Source organism: Lepidochelys kempii, chromosome 6 (assembly GCF_965140265.1).
Source record: "Lepidochelys kempii isolate rLepKem1 chromosome 6, rLepKem1.hap2, whole genome shotgun sequence".
NCBI lineage: Eukaryota > Metazoa > Chordata > Testudines > Cheloniidae > Lepidochelys > Lepidochelys kempii.
The window spans coordinates 105,714,771-105,729,308 of record NC_133261.1 but is presented as its reverse complement, the minus strand read 5'-3'; positions in this window follow the sequence as shown (position 1 = coordinate 105,729,308).

The window sequence follows — 14,538 nt, the reverse complement described above, 5'->3', positions numbered from 1 at the left end:
GTGAAAAGGGATCACAGGGAAGGTGAAAGGTCTCCCTGGTGAAGAGCATTGACACCTCTGTATTGACCATTCTAGGGCAGGACAGAGGCATAGCAGAATTGGGCCAGAGGAAGGAAGTGGAAGATCAGGAGTGGGAGGAGGCATGATCGGAGTAGAACTGTGCCCCAGCAATTCTGCATCCTTGAAGTGGCCCCTGGGTGACACTGAATCAAAGTTCAGTTTAGGTCAGCCCTGTGCCGGGGCCCGAGTCAAGTTCTGGAAGTTCCCAAATAGGGGAAATGGCTTGTGTTTCCCCAATGTCCCTGTGTCAGTATTTTTGACAGTATAGGATGAATCTAACCCAGTGGAACCACTCATGACAGTAAACATCACTGCAATAGTAAATGTTTGCTGGATCCATCACTTACAGCCTATCTGTAACTTACACCGCATTTTACATAACCACATGTTTTGGCTGTAGTGTCTTGAGGTTGGCCCTGTCTGTTCCCAGATTGTACCTTCACAGGCTATCTGCACTCAGCTCAACACCTGCTTTATATTTTAAAATAGTCACATATAGTTGTATAGGTTTTCTCTTTAGTGTTAGGATACAAAGGGTTCCAAGATCACTTATACTACAGATGCTTATTTATATATTTTTCTTACCTAAATTTTACCTTCATACCATTTTACTCTTGTTTCAGAAGATCTATCAATATTTTTTCTTCTATATTCATGCTGATGGTATATTTTCTGACCTCTAGTGGCAGAAGAGGTAAATTACTGAGTTATTCTGTTAATGGGTATTCTATGTTATGATTTCCAGTCTTTATGTTTGACCTTGAAATATACAAACAAGTTATTATGTTAGAGAAATGAAAATTAATAAACGTGAAATTTAAAAGTTTTTAATTGTACTGTGTGATTTCTATAGAACAGGAATTAAGCAATTAGAACATATGATGCAAATAATCTAGCTAATCACAGCATCAACCAGCATCGTATCTATTTCCTAATTAAGATCTCCATAGGGATGTCTCTAGTGGACTTCACAGAGGCCTCTGCTCTTTGCCATGTATGCATATATTGTTACCCTTTTTGGCCTGAGTGGTTAGCCGATATTTAGGGTCTTGCAGGTTGCTTTAGGAGAAGTTATTGATGATAGGTGTTTCTTTGATGCAATCCTTGTTATTTATAAAGAATGTACATAAAGTTCTGTTTCTCCAAACATAGTAGGAAGCAAACAACAGGAGGCAGTTTCTTTGCTCACAGTTCTAAGCCTCTGTTCAGCTAGCACTCTGCCCAAAAAGTTCTCTCTTGGCTCTCTCTCAGGACCATGTTACCAATGCTTTTCTTGATGTCTCATTGTTTTTTCTGCTGCCTTATCTGTCAGCTTTCTACTTCTTTCACATTACACAAAGACATGTACAGCCCCTGCATTTGCAATTAGTCCCTAGTTCGGTTATGGTGGGAACGCTGGCAGAGTGCCCTAAAGGTGGTCAGATTCAGAGTCTGTCTGATCTCCTTTGGAAGCTGTTCCACTGCTGAACTTCCTTTTTTTTATCTGAACCCTCTCAGGAATTCTCGGGAAATTAGATAAGAGCAAAGATGAGTTTTATTCCCTGGCTCCTTCACAGAGCTCACATTCTTATTTTTCTTCCTTTTCCCCTCCTCTTTCCTTTCTCCACCTTCACTTCCCATGGCGCATCCTGGGAATTTTAGTTCCTGGACCCAGGGTTACAGGAACCACTTAGGAGCAAACTTAAAATTTTTGCAATCGGGTATAGCTATTTGCACCTATCTAGATACAACACCCTTGACTGAAAATGCTCCTCTTGCATGCTTCTTCGTGGGTTTTGTAAAACTGTGTTGTACCAGAGAGATTGCCACAGTCCTGGCAGGTCATGGATGGAGTTGCTGATGTAGCTGTATCCTGACCCTTTGGTGGTTCTGAAGATGAACAACAAGGCATTGAACTGACCAAGGAAGCAGAGCTGCCATCAGCGCTGCCAGATACAATGCGTTACAGTAATCCAGACTGGGGCTGGATCTGAATCATTGTGGCCAGATCCTCATCTGAGAGAAAACAGAAAAGGTTTCTAGGAAAATGGAGGTGGGAGATGTTTTTCATCACAGATGCTATCTAATCATCTAGGCTTAGTGAGGATAAAAAAGGAACCAGAGGCAACTTCACACAAAATTTGATGAACATGGAGCAAAAGTAAGGGAAGGAAATGTCCCAGCTTTCTCTTTGCGTGTTTCCCCCTCTCATCAACACCTCTTCAGTCTTGCCAGACCAGCATTTAGGCTAGTTCTTCATCCAGATGCTGATCTCCTTGAGGTTTGTGACATCTGTGTAGTGATATAGGCTGAGTCTATGGAACCTGACATATGCAACATCAGCTTATTGTCCTATGGAATTAAGGATACCATGCTGGTAATAATACTCCCATGGGTCTATCCCCTCTCAGGGATCTCATGTAGTTATTGAAGAGAAGGAGAAGGGATAAGATAGGTCCCCATGGGTCTCTATACATGAGGGTCTTTGGAGAAGAAGACGGTTGTCCATCATCAGTCTCTGGGTCCTGCTGGAGAGGAATAATTGGAGTCACTCTACTGCTGTGCTGACTACTCTAGCTACTCCTGTAAATGGGCCATCTGTGACAAACAGTGGTCAGCTGTGCCAAAGACCTGTGTTGTAAGGTCAAGTTGTGTGAGCACTGAGATAAAGCCTCTGTGTATGGCAATGAGAAGATCATATTTTAATGCTAGATAAGGTCCAGTCCTGTATTTCTTGTGCACCCTAAACTCCCAGTGACCTCAGTAAGGTTCCTGTAACCCTGTGTTCAGGCACCAGAGGATGCACCATTGACCTCCTGGGGAGTTTGGATGTGCAGGACTAGGCCTAATTTTATATGACATTCTATTCCAAGTATTGTTTTGGAGCAATTGAGTGAAGTTCACATACATCCCTGTTTGGAACCAGCCAATCATCCCTAGAGGATTAGAGCAAACATGCTTTAAAAATGTAAACACATGAATTAAAATGAGATAATTTATTTTTGATAAATAATTCCAGACTCGGCTCAATTCAGGCATGAATTAACAGTAACTCGGAGGGTCTCTGGAAACCATCCCTGCAGTGCATACGACCAAATTCATTGGTGCAGTACAGGTGTAAATGAGAGCAGAATATGGTCCATTAGATCTACATGCCTTGACAAAGATAATTCTCTGAATCACAACTCAGTGTCTTGAATGGAAGTAATTAAAAGGGAACACTTGGTTAACTGTTCTTCGAATTAAAGGCATTTTTTAGTATTATAGTAAGGAGTAACAAATGTTTTTAATAATTTTTGGAGGTCTCATCATTTTTATTGCTTACATGATTAGAGATGATAAATCTTAGGTTACAGAAATAATTTTTAGTATGTTTGTAAGTAGTATAATTTTTGTAATATCAGACTATTATTCAATGGAATAACGTATATCAAAAATAAACCAATCTATTTTTCAATAATATTTTTTGTTTTTTCCTAAGGGAAGTTATTCAAATAAAGCTCACTGTCAGGAAGTTTTCCCTAATATTCATCCCAAATTTTTCCTGTTTTTAATTTCATGTTATTACTCATCGTTAAAACCCATTGTAGCAATCCTAAATAATTCTTCTCCCTCTTTGTTTTCATCTCTCAAATATTTATGAAATGTATGTCTTTTCCCTATATAAAAAAAATAATCCCAAACAACTCTAAACAGTGCATGTAATGGGTAAGTGTAACTACTGCCATCTTGGTTATCATTCAGGACCTCCACTTGAAGCATAAATCTTGAACTAAGTGCCTGACCCAAAGCCCTTTGTTAATGATTGTCTTCTCATTGGCTTCAATAGGCTTTGGATCAGGCCCCAAGTCCCCTAGTTGACAGCTGTAGCACGGTTGCCAACCCTCAAGGATTGCAACATTAAGCAGAATTATATCCTTTGAGGATTATAGTGGTCAAAATAATGAAAATTCTGTTCCCAGAAAAAATCTAAGATTTTGAAATTTCATTTAATTCCAAATCAGGATGAAAAGTCAAAATCTCAGAATTTTTCATTTTGTTTTATTTGTATCGAAACGTTGAGGCAAAATGCTGAAATATATTGTTTTGACATATATTAAACAAAATCTAAACAATAATGTTGAAATGGAATATTTTGAAATATTTTAAAAATTTCCTCTTGAAAATGTTAACTTTTAGATTTTGTCACATCAACCTTTTCCAACAGAAAATTGCTCCACTGGAAAATGTGACCAGCTCTTCTAAGGAGGAAGCTAGCGCCAGCTGGGAGCTGCAGGGTCCCCAGCTGCCACGGGTAGCAGGTAGACTCCCCGCAGCTCCTGGCCACCGCAAACAGTGGGGAGGACCACAAAGAGATCCCGGCCACTGAGGGCATCAGGGGAGACCCACACCACTCCCGGCCGCCACGGGTGGCGGGGGGACCCCTGCAGCTCCCTGCTGCCCCAGGTGGCAGGGGGGACCTTGCAGCTCCTGGCCACTGCGGGCGGCAAGGGGGATCCCCACAGCTCTGAGCCACCAGCAGAAGGGGACCCTGGAATTCTGAGCTCCCAGCTGGGTGGGGGCCCGTGGAGCTCCCAGCTCCCCCGCAGCTGCCCATGCTACCCATTTTGTCATGGATATTTTTAGTAAAACTCAAGGACAGGTCACAGGCTTCCGTGAATTTTTCATTATTGCCCATGACCTGTCTGTGACTTTTACTAAAAATATCCGTGACAAAATCTTAGCCTTACTTATTAGTCAGTTAGCCAACAAATATGTATTTAACAATTGTAATATTTCTTTGTAGGTCCCTTCAACCCCCTACTTACTTTTCTTATCTGAACTTTCTCCAATTTATGAATATATTTCTAGTAGCAAACTATATGCAGCGTTCCAGGAACAGTAGCATCAAAGCCATGCAGACAAGGTTCATTACCTTCCTATTTCATGATGTGAGAATGCCTGCAAATATGAAGCCAAAAATTCCACCAGCCATTGCGTATCCATGTCTAATTTGCTGTCTACCAGCCCCCTTACATTTGTCTCCATTAATTTCCAGAATTCTTTTTAATTGAATATCTGATTTGGCTCTTCATTTTCCAGGTGTATTAACCTGCATTTCCTCCCATTCCAAGCTGAATTTCATTTTGTTCTCTTCTGCTCACAGTTCTAATCTTAATTCCTGTGATGGGGTGAACTCACCCCACATTGGACAGGGAAGGGTTAATTCCTCAGTGTGGCTGGAGGAAGCCATGTCCCTATCGGGCATGCTTGAGGTGTAGCACTTGTATAAGAATGAGCGGTTCAGCTCAGTCAGGGCTGACCACCAGAGAGGAAGGATGCTCCTTGCTTGCCCCAGCCAGGGAGCAGCTGGAACCACTGACCATGGAAGCCGGAACTTCAGAAACCCAAATGGACGCCCAAGTGCCTGTGGACTTCTGAGACAGACCAGAGTCACTGGGGGACCTCACGTGCCGAAAAGCCCAGAGACCCCAAAGACACTTCAGCTACAGTTCCAAGAGACATGGCAGAAAGTGGCCCGGGATATGTGGGGGGACTAGCTATAGTCCAGTGGGAAGTTGGCGTGACTCAGTGTGAAATACCGTGCCACTGTTAGGGCCCTGGGCTGGGACCAGGTGGAGCAGGATGGATCCAGGTTCCCTTATTCCGGTCTCCAGCCCCACCCCAGGTGGTGGCCAACTGATTCTCACCAGTTTGCCTTACCACCCTGCAGCTCACGGTAAACTCTATTGACTCCAGCCGTTAGGCCTTTCCGCCCTGTGGCTCAGGGCAACTCCATTGACTCTGGTCACTAGGCCTCACTGTCCTGCGAATCAGAGTAAACTCCATTGACTCTGGGCACTAGGCCTTGCTGCCCTGCAAACTAGGGCAGCCATATTGAGTCCGGCCCCAAGGCCTTACTGCCCTGAGAGTCAGGGTAACTATATTGACTTTAATCCTTAGACCTCACTGCTGTGAGGTAAAGGACAGTTGAGGGATGGGATGAATTCATCCCGCACTAGACAGGAACTCCCACCCCATCACAGTCCCCTTTTTTATTACCTTTTTTTCCTTAGTAGCATTTGAAATTTCTTTCAATTTACTATGAATGTCATGCATGTCCTCTTTTCCTGCTTTTCTACATTGTTACTGAAGATATTAAATGTCTGAGATTCTTACAGCCAGAATGTTTCTAATGTACCTGTGTTCAGAACCAATAAAGAAAACAGCAGACACAGTTTTAAAGAGAAAGGATTTGATATATGCTAGCAAAATATAGAAACACTAGCGGCAACAATGGAGGCCATCCATGGTCTAGACTGGTGCTTCCCTTCTGGTTATATTTTGGCTTCCTAACGAGTACTAGTCTCAAACAGGCTTCTTGAGATCTTTCCCGTAGCTTACTTTCTTGGGCTATCTTTCCTCAGACCTTTCTAGATTTCCCCATCCAAAATGAAAGGCCTCTCTTCTTCCAGACACACCTGAGGCAGGAGCCCACAGCAGCAACTTGTCTACTGCCTTTGTCCCCAGAGGAAAACAGATATAGAGAACCAACATAGGAAAGGGTGGAGGTGAAAGGACAGGCCAGCCCCTTATATATTTAGAAATTGCAAACAAGATCTTTTGGTGATAGATATCAATACATTCAGGGTAGATCCTCCACAGGGGTAAATCAGCATAATTCTATTGGCTGCAGTGGCGTTACGCAATAGTAGTAGTTATGTGCCATACCACATTTTAAATCTAAATTTTGTTTTATTCTTATTCATAAATAACTGGTTTTCTGGAGAACTACCAGGCAAAACATGTCTGCCACAGAAATCTTTCAGTGTGTACATTCTATGGCCCCGCTAAAGAATCCACAGAGGCAATATTTATAAACTAGAAATATACTCCAGCTGAAGTTACTTGGTTTGCAATGAGATTCCATCAATCACTATTTTAATTTCTGCATGAATTTCATGTGTTAGTTAAGGAATCAGTGCTCATGGTATAAAACAACTTAGTGAAAATGGCTAAATCCTTTCATAGAACAAGAAGTTGGGAATGGGAACTGTGGGACTCAGACATAGGCCCCAGTCCTATTCCAGTTTTACCTTTGTAAATCTGGATTCAGAGTAGCAGCCGTGTTAGTCTGTATTCGCAAAAAGAAAAGGAGTACTTGTGGCACCTTAGAGACTAACCAATTTATTTGAGCATAAGCTTTCGAGAGCTACAGCTCACTTCATCGGATGCATTCAGTGGAAAATGAAGTGAGCTGTAGCTCACGAAAGCTTATTCTCAAATAAATTTGTTAGTCTCTAAGGTGCCACAAGTCCTCCTGTTCTTTTTGTAAATCTGGAGTAATTCTCTGAAGTCAGTGGAGTTACACTGATGTAAATCTAGAGTAATGTAGTGCACAATTGGATCCCCTGTAATTTTCAGTAGTCCGATATCTGTAGAGTATGCCAGTGATTTGTACTGCCTTCTGTCAAAGATGGGTCAGTGGGAAATAGTTATTGTGAAAAGGACCCTAGTTCTTATACTATATAAAGTAGTGTGATGCTCAGAAGCATTGTGTTAACCTATTTTGCAGGTCTCAGAAGAGCAGATGATTTCATATATGCTGCAATACTTGGGTGTTGAGTTTGAAGTTAGAGTGAATAGGAGTGTTGACGCAAATTAGTAGACCAACTGTGTTTAAGAGATTAATTCAGTTATCATCATTAGCAGGAGCGCTGGAATGTTCACAAGGGTAAGAGGCTAGCTCAGACTGGTTTTCATGAACCCCACCTGCCTAAGATCTACTAAAGGCATAAACTTACAAGCATTCCATCATCCGAAAACATCTTATTGGTTGATCAATGAACCTGAGGGCAGGACACCTAGAATCTTTAGTGACCTGATTAACTCTTTCATTGGCGTCATACCCACTAGGACACATCCTCCCTGCCATGGATCTGCTCCGTGGAGGAGTAGGGGAAGTTGCATAGTGATGTATTGCAGGGGTGGATAGGTACATCAATTCACAGACAATAAGAACCAGTCCAGACTTTGCCTGTTTTCTGGGCTTAGCTTTTGATAACGAGTCTTGCCCTCCCTCCCCCTGAGCCTCCAGTAGATCCCATATACCATTTCTATCCACTGTTGATTAGAAAGTTGTGGTTGGGGACACGGTGCAGTGACGGAGATGGAAGCCATCTGGGTCAGTGATGTTAAGGGAGGCAAAGAGAAGAAATGTTCCTCAGTGCACCAGTAAGAGCAAACACTGGAGAGAGTTCCAAACTAGGACTGGCTCAAACTTTGGGGTAATATGATTCCACATACAGAAGGTCACAGTTCAGACTGATCTCTAACGACAACTAACCAATGTAAAATGAGCAATGGGATAGCTTATCATATGGAAAAATAAATCATTATAATTTCACCTGGGATTTTCAGAAGTCTCAGCATTGGCTTAACTCTGCTCTTTAAAACATCAAAGTGGGTTTTACCGTTGACTTCAGTGGGTCAGGTCAATGCCTAAGTGCTTGTGCAAATAAATACATATGTTTTTATTCCAAATAGGAGGCTGAAATCAATTTTATCTGTGTTATTTTCATGCCAGACTCCGGGCACACAGACCCCGTGGAGGTCTAAGTGCATGTTGTCACAGAGGGCAGCAGAGAAGATGCCACATGCCAGGGGTTAGCAAATAAGCTGGCCACAGCAACTGTCTGTGGAACAGGGCCCTCCTGACTCTCTTGTTGCTTTGGCTCTATTCCCTGTTGTGTGTGGACACCTAGTCACAGGTATCCAAATAATCCAGTTTTGGCATTGTTTGCTTTGCATCCGCTCTGATCAGTTTTATTTTCTCAGTTGAGTATTTTAAAAGTGGGCATTTGGCTCCATACTTTTCAGAACATATAAATAATGGAAAAAGGAGCAGCTCAGATGGATGGTAAGAACTTTTCACTGAAGGTTTTGAAATCATGTATTTTGATTACATTTAAGGGATCAATAAACAAAACCTGGAAAGGGATTTAAAGTTGTGGGTAATGATTAGCACTGGCCTTTGGGACGCAACACCGTAGTTTCTAGCTTTGCCACTGTGGGAACTCAGGGAAATTGGGACCTGTAGTTACCTTAAAGAGAATTATGATATAAACAAATTCAATTCATTTGTTTAATGATGGGATTTATTTTCCCCATTTCATGCTGTCAGAAATACTAAGTAGAACATGACAGTTAATTGTTTTAAAAATATTTTCCTCTGTTATTTATGATGAACAATACTATGTACTAAATGATAATAACTGTTTACTAACTAATTACATTACTAATTTCTACAGATTTAATGGCTCTTTCATTTTGCAGGATAACTCCTATGAAAGATAAAACCTACCCTCTGGCTGTGTTTGTTACTTGCTGGGCTACATGCGATCGGCCATTGTCATCCCCAGCCCGGTCCCCTCAAAGGCTATGATGATCGTGAAGATACCAGTCATACTAAGGCGATATCCAGGTTGAAAGAGATAATGTGCATGGGGACATGGTCTTCTCAAAATAGCTCCTGGTAATGCTGACTTTGCCTTTAGATTCTACAAGCAGATTTCTGCAAATGCATCAGACAAAAATATTTTCTTCTTTCTTATGATCATCTCTGCTGCCTTTGCAATGCTGATGATAAATCTGCCACTCTTGTCTACACTACCACTTAAGTTGATGTAATTTAAGTTGCTCAAGGGTGTGAAAAGCCACCCCCCTGTGTGATGTGAGTTACATTAAGTTAAAGCGGTGTCTACACCGCACTATGTCAGTGGGAGACGCTCTCCTGCCGACATAGCTTCCGCCTCTCATTGAGGTGGAGTAATTACATCGGTGGGAGTGCTCACCAGACACACTACATTGGCGCAGCTGCAGCACGATAGTGAAGACAAGCCCTAAGGTAGATTCTGGAAAGCTGAGAGAGATTCAAAGAAGGAGATGCTGAAGGTTTTCATCTCCCACATGTGCTAAACGATCCTGACAGTGAGATCCAGCTGATGATGGGAAATGCCCTTTTTGTAGTGCAGCAACTGCAGCCACTAAAGAGTTTATTAGATGATGACAAAAGCTTTTAGGCATAATAATATCTAGCTCTCATATAGCACTTTTCATCAATAGGTCTCAAAGCACTTGACAAATTCACTATCACTTCCCCCATTTTACTGATGGGGAAAGTGAGCCACGGAAAGGTGAAGTGACTTGCCCAAGATCTCTCAGCAGACTTCTGGCCAAGCCAAGAATAGAACCTAAGCCTCCTTTTTTCTAGTGACAGCAAGAATCCCCACAAGCTGAGCGATAGATCAGTAATCACCCAGAGAAAAAAAGCTATGGAAAAATAATGACTTAATCAAGGCTCTTAAGGCACTCACTGTCATGGTGCTTGTTAACTATACATGCATGTAATCCACGCACACATTTATAGCAATTACACGTTTTGAATTCCTGACTGAGACCTAGGGGAAGGACGCTGTCAATTGTCTTTTAATGAAAGACTGTAATTGCAGAGAAGGATGGTCCTATAATTAAGGTGCTGGGCTGGGACACAGGAGATCTGGGTTTGGTTCCCAGCTGTATAAATTGGGCAAGTCACTTAATCTCTCCATGTGTCTCATATCCACAGCTGTACAATGAGGATAAAGAAAAGGAGGACTTGTGGCACCTTAGAGACTAACAAATTTATTTGAGCATAAGCTTTCGTGAGCTAGGGCTCACTTCATCGGATGCATTCAGTCTCTAAAGTGCCACAAGTACTCCTTTTCTTTTTGCGAATACAGACTAACACGGCTGCTACTCTGAAACAGTGAGGATAATAATCCTTCCTTTAGCTGTCTTGCCTTTTTAGGCCGTAAATTCCTCAGCATGGGAACTTTCTCTTGTGATTTGTATGTATAGCATCTTGCATAATGGGGCCCCAATCTTGCTTGAGACCTGTAAGGGTCTGTCTACACAGCAACTAGACACCCAGGGCTGGCCCAGGCCAGCCAACTTAGGCTCATGGGGCTCAGACTGCAAGGTTGTTTCATTGCTGTGTAGGCTTCCAGGCACAGGCTGGAGCCTGGGCTCTAGGACCCTGGGAGTAGGAGGGTCTCAGAGCTTGGGCTGGAGCCCAAGCCCGGAAGTCTACACAGCAATGAAACAGCCCCACTCCAAGCCCTGGAGCCCCACTCAGCTGGCACGGGCAAGCGGCAGGTGTCTAGCTGCTGTGTAAGTGCTAACATAATACAAATAGTGAAAAGTCTGTCCTGTAAGATCACCTAATTTGAGACTGATCCCATCTGGAAAGTCTTTCGGTAAGGATAGCACATGTTTATTTTGACTCTTCCTCTATACAGCAAAAAAGAGATGAAAAATCAAATGAAAAATCAAAAGTGTGTATCTATTTCCCCAACACTAAACTTCATGACCAGACTGTCGCATTGCCCTGCTCGTGTTCCATGTTGCAATCAACTTGGGATGAGAAGCATGGGGTTGGCCAATTGTATCACAGACGTCCATTGTGACCTTGGGAATGTCCCCAGAGTTTGCCCTGTGGTTCTGTATTCTTATCTGTAAAAGGGAGATAACAATATTTATCTTGTTCATTGAAACAAGGTAAAGCACAGAGGGGCCGTGCAAAAGATTTTTAAAAATGGGCTCCGTTTTCCTTCTTTAGTAAATATAATGAAGGTATGAGGGGGTTTTTTTGTTTAACAATTTGCCTTTTAAAGTGTTCTTTTTCTAGTATGCCTTTTACATTAGAAATTCAGGCTTTTCCTGTTGTGCAATATTATGAGATCTGAAATACCAAAGAAATGAAACTGACTGATCAAGGGCAGGTAGGTGAGGTGCTGATGGGTGGACCTCGCTGAACAGACATTGCATCATTGCAAAGGATGCTGCAGTGTGCATGCTACTCCCATGGCCCCTGGAGATCGGGGACCATTTCTTCCTCAGAGATGCACAATGTCTCTCCAAGAGCTCCTCTACACCAGTGCAATTCGATACTTCCCCACCATGGATCTGTGCCTACTAGCTCCCGGTGGTAGGAAGCATGAAGAAAATGTTTTGCTTTATTAACGACTATACATTTGTAGTTACCATCATGTGATCCATAGCAGTTTTCGGCAGATTTGGCATTTCCAATTTAATAGCAGTATAAGTATTTAATAAAGGGCATTTGCTTCACTCAAAATAATAATTTTAGAAAAACCAGATGATATTTGTTCATTTGACGTTTCATTGTATCTCACAAAGATTTATACAGAAACCCAATGCATCAGAGATGCTGCTGCCAATAGGCTGGTTAGTACATTGCAGATAAAAAATCCCCATGTGAAAATTAGTTTCGAGTTCATTTAAACTTCCAACTATGGGCTTGTTACCTTTTAATTAGCTTGATTTATACTAATAACTCCCTTTCCCACAAGCACTCAATGGCCTTTTCTTCCTTTTTATCGTAAGGCCACCGGGAAAAACCATTTCGTCCAAATTTGATCAAAGAAGAGGGCTTGTTGTTGTTGTTTGGTTGGTTAATGGGAATACATCTGTTAAAGTGAAATAGGGTGGTATGAAGATCAATATGATGAGAAATTGCCTTGCTGGTAGATAAAAATACATTTAAAGGGAAATGCTGCTGCATTATTCTCCCTGCTTGAAGAAGGAAGCAGGTGGAGGGTGCTCTGTTGAAGGAAACTGCTCAAATGGGAGAAGTCACTCAGAAGGAGGAATCTTTTGTCTGGGGTTGATAGATGCTTGTCTATAGATTGGGGGAGAATGCTCGATCAAGACAAACATTTAGAATATGTTTTTCCAGTTTATAACATATTGTCCACATACTGCATTCTGGGTGCTTATCCCACTGGTTGAAACACAGAAAATACTACAAAAGGCTTTCTCATGACTATAAACCCCCATCCCTCCCAAACCTTTGCTCCCTCCCGCGTACTTTGAGAACATGCATGCATCACATGTTTAATAAAGGAGATGATATGTTGAGCCCACACCTGTATCAGACCATTGTAGTTTGTCTGGCCACCCTAACACCAGACAGATATGAATAAAGGTGGATGAAATTTTTCGGATGAATAGTTTATTTGGTGAAAAATGCAGTTTCAGCCTACTCAAGACTATTTGTGAATTTTATACACCTTCACTTCATAGGTTTGGGGATTTTTTTTTCAGGCTGGATTCACAAGGGGACTTTGGTCTAAGGGAGTGGGATATAGGTGGTCTGGCCTAATGGTCACTGCTGAGCTGGTGTCCACAAGTCAAGGACAGCCATGAGGCTGTAGACAGTGCGCGAGGATTGGTGTAATCACCAGGATCAATAAGCTTGAGGCTGGGGTCAGAGACTGGAGATCAGAGGCACAGCCAGGCTGGAATCAGGGGGCCAGAGTCAGACTGAAGTCAGAAGACAGAGATCAGAAAGCAAGGTGCAGTCTGAAGTCACAGCAAGTCAGAAGTGTATACAGCTGCCCAGACAGCTTCCTTGGGCACCCTTCAGGGTTAAATAGTGCACGTGGGCCAATCAGAGGGTCACAGGGTGCTGTCCCTCTGGAGCCTTTGGGTGGTACTTCCTGTGGCACCTAATCTCCACATTGCTCCATGGATGTTGCTTTGCATGGCCTCCTAGTGGTGTTGTGGGAACATCAACTGTCCCCAGGCTCTTAAGACCCAGGTTCTAGTGCCTTACATTTGTTGTCGTTCATGATTCACAAAGCAGCCAGAAGAGAAATAGTCCCTTCCCTTATAACTTTTACCCCAGTGATTAGGGCACTCACCCAGGTTCAGTCCAGTATTCACTCTCTGCCCTTATTGGTCATTTTTATTTGACCTGTTTAATGTGTAATAGTGGAAATTCATCCGAGTATTGCTCAGCAATATAAGTAGTGGTGTAAGGCGCAATCCAGGTCAGATGAATACAGCAGGAACCCTTTGATTATGTAAGTACAGTTATGTATTCATTTTTCCTTAGAGACTTTGAATTGATGTTATTTATGGTTTTTGCCAATTTGGTGCTAGGATTATATCATTCACATATTTGTGACTTTGTTCCCTATAGCTGTTACAATGGATTCATTACTCTGAAGTAGGATAGAAGCAACCATCCAAAGGGACAGCAAACCCTGCTGTTCTAGTGGAGGTGTACTCAGACTAATATTAGGACTTGTCTTCACTATGGGGGTAAGTCGACCTAAGTTCTGCTACTCCAACTCCGTGAATAACATAGCTGGAGTTGATGTAGCCTAAGTCAACTTACCCCATGTCTTCACAGTGCTGAGTCGATGGGAGACGCTCTCGATTTAGCAGGTCTTCACTAGCCCCGCTAAATCGATCCCTGCTGCATTGATTGCAACAGCATGGGGAGCCCAGCCCTTAGAATAAAATATCCTTTGAAGCCACAAGGAGTCTTTAAAGTACCCAATCAACTAGGAAGCTGTTGAGGTGCCCCTTTGTGCTAGGTCACCGTTTCTGTGTCGTTCACAATGGCATAGCCTACCAAGACACATTCACTGGGGGGAGATGGGAGAAAAC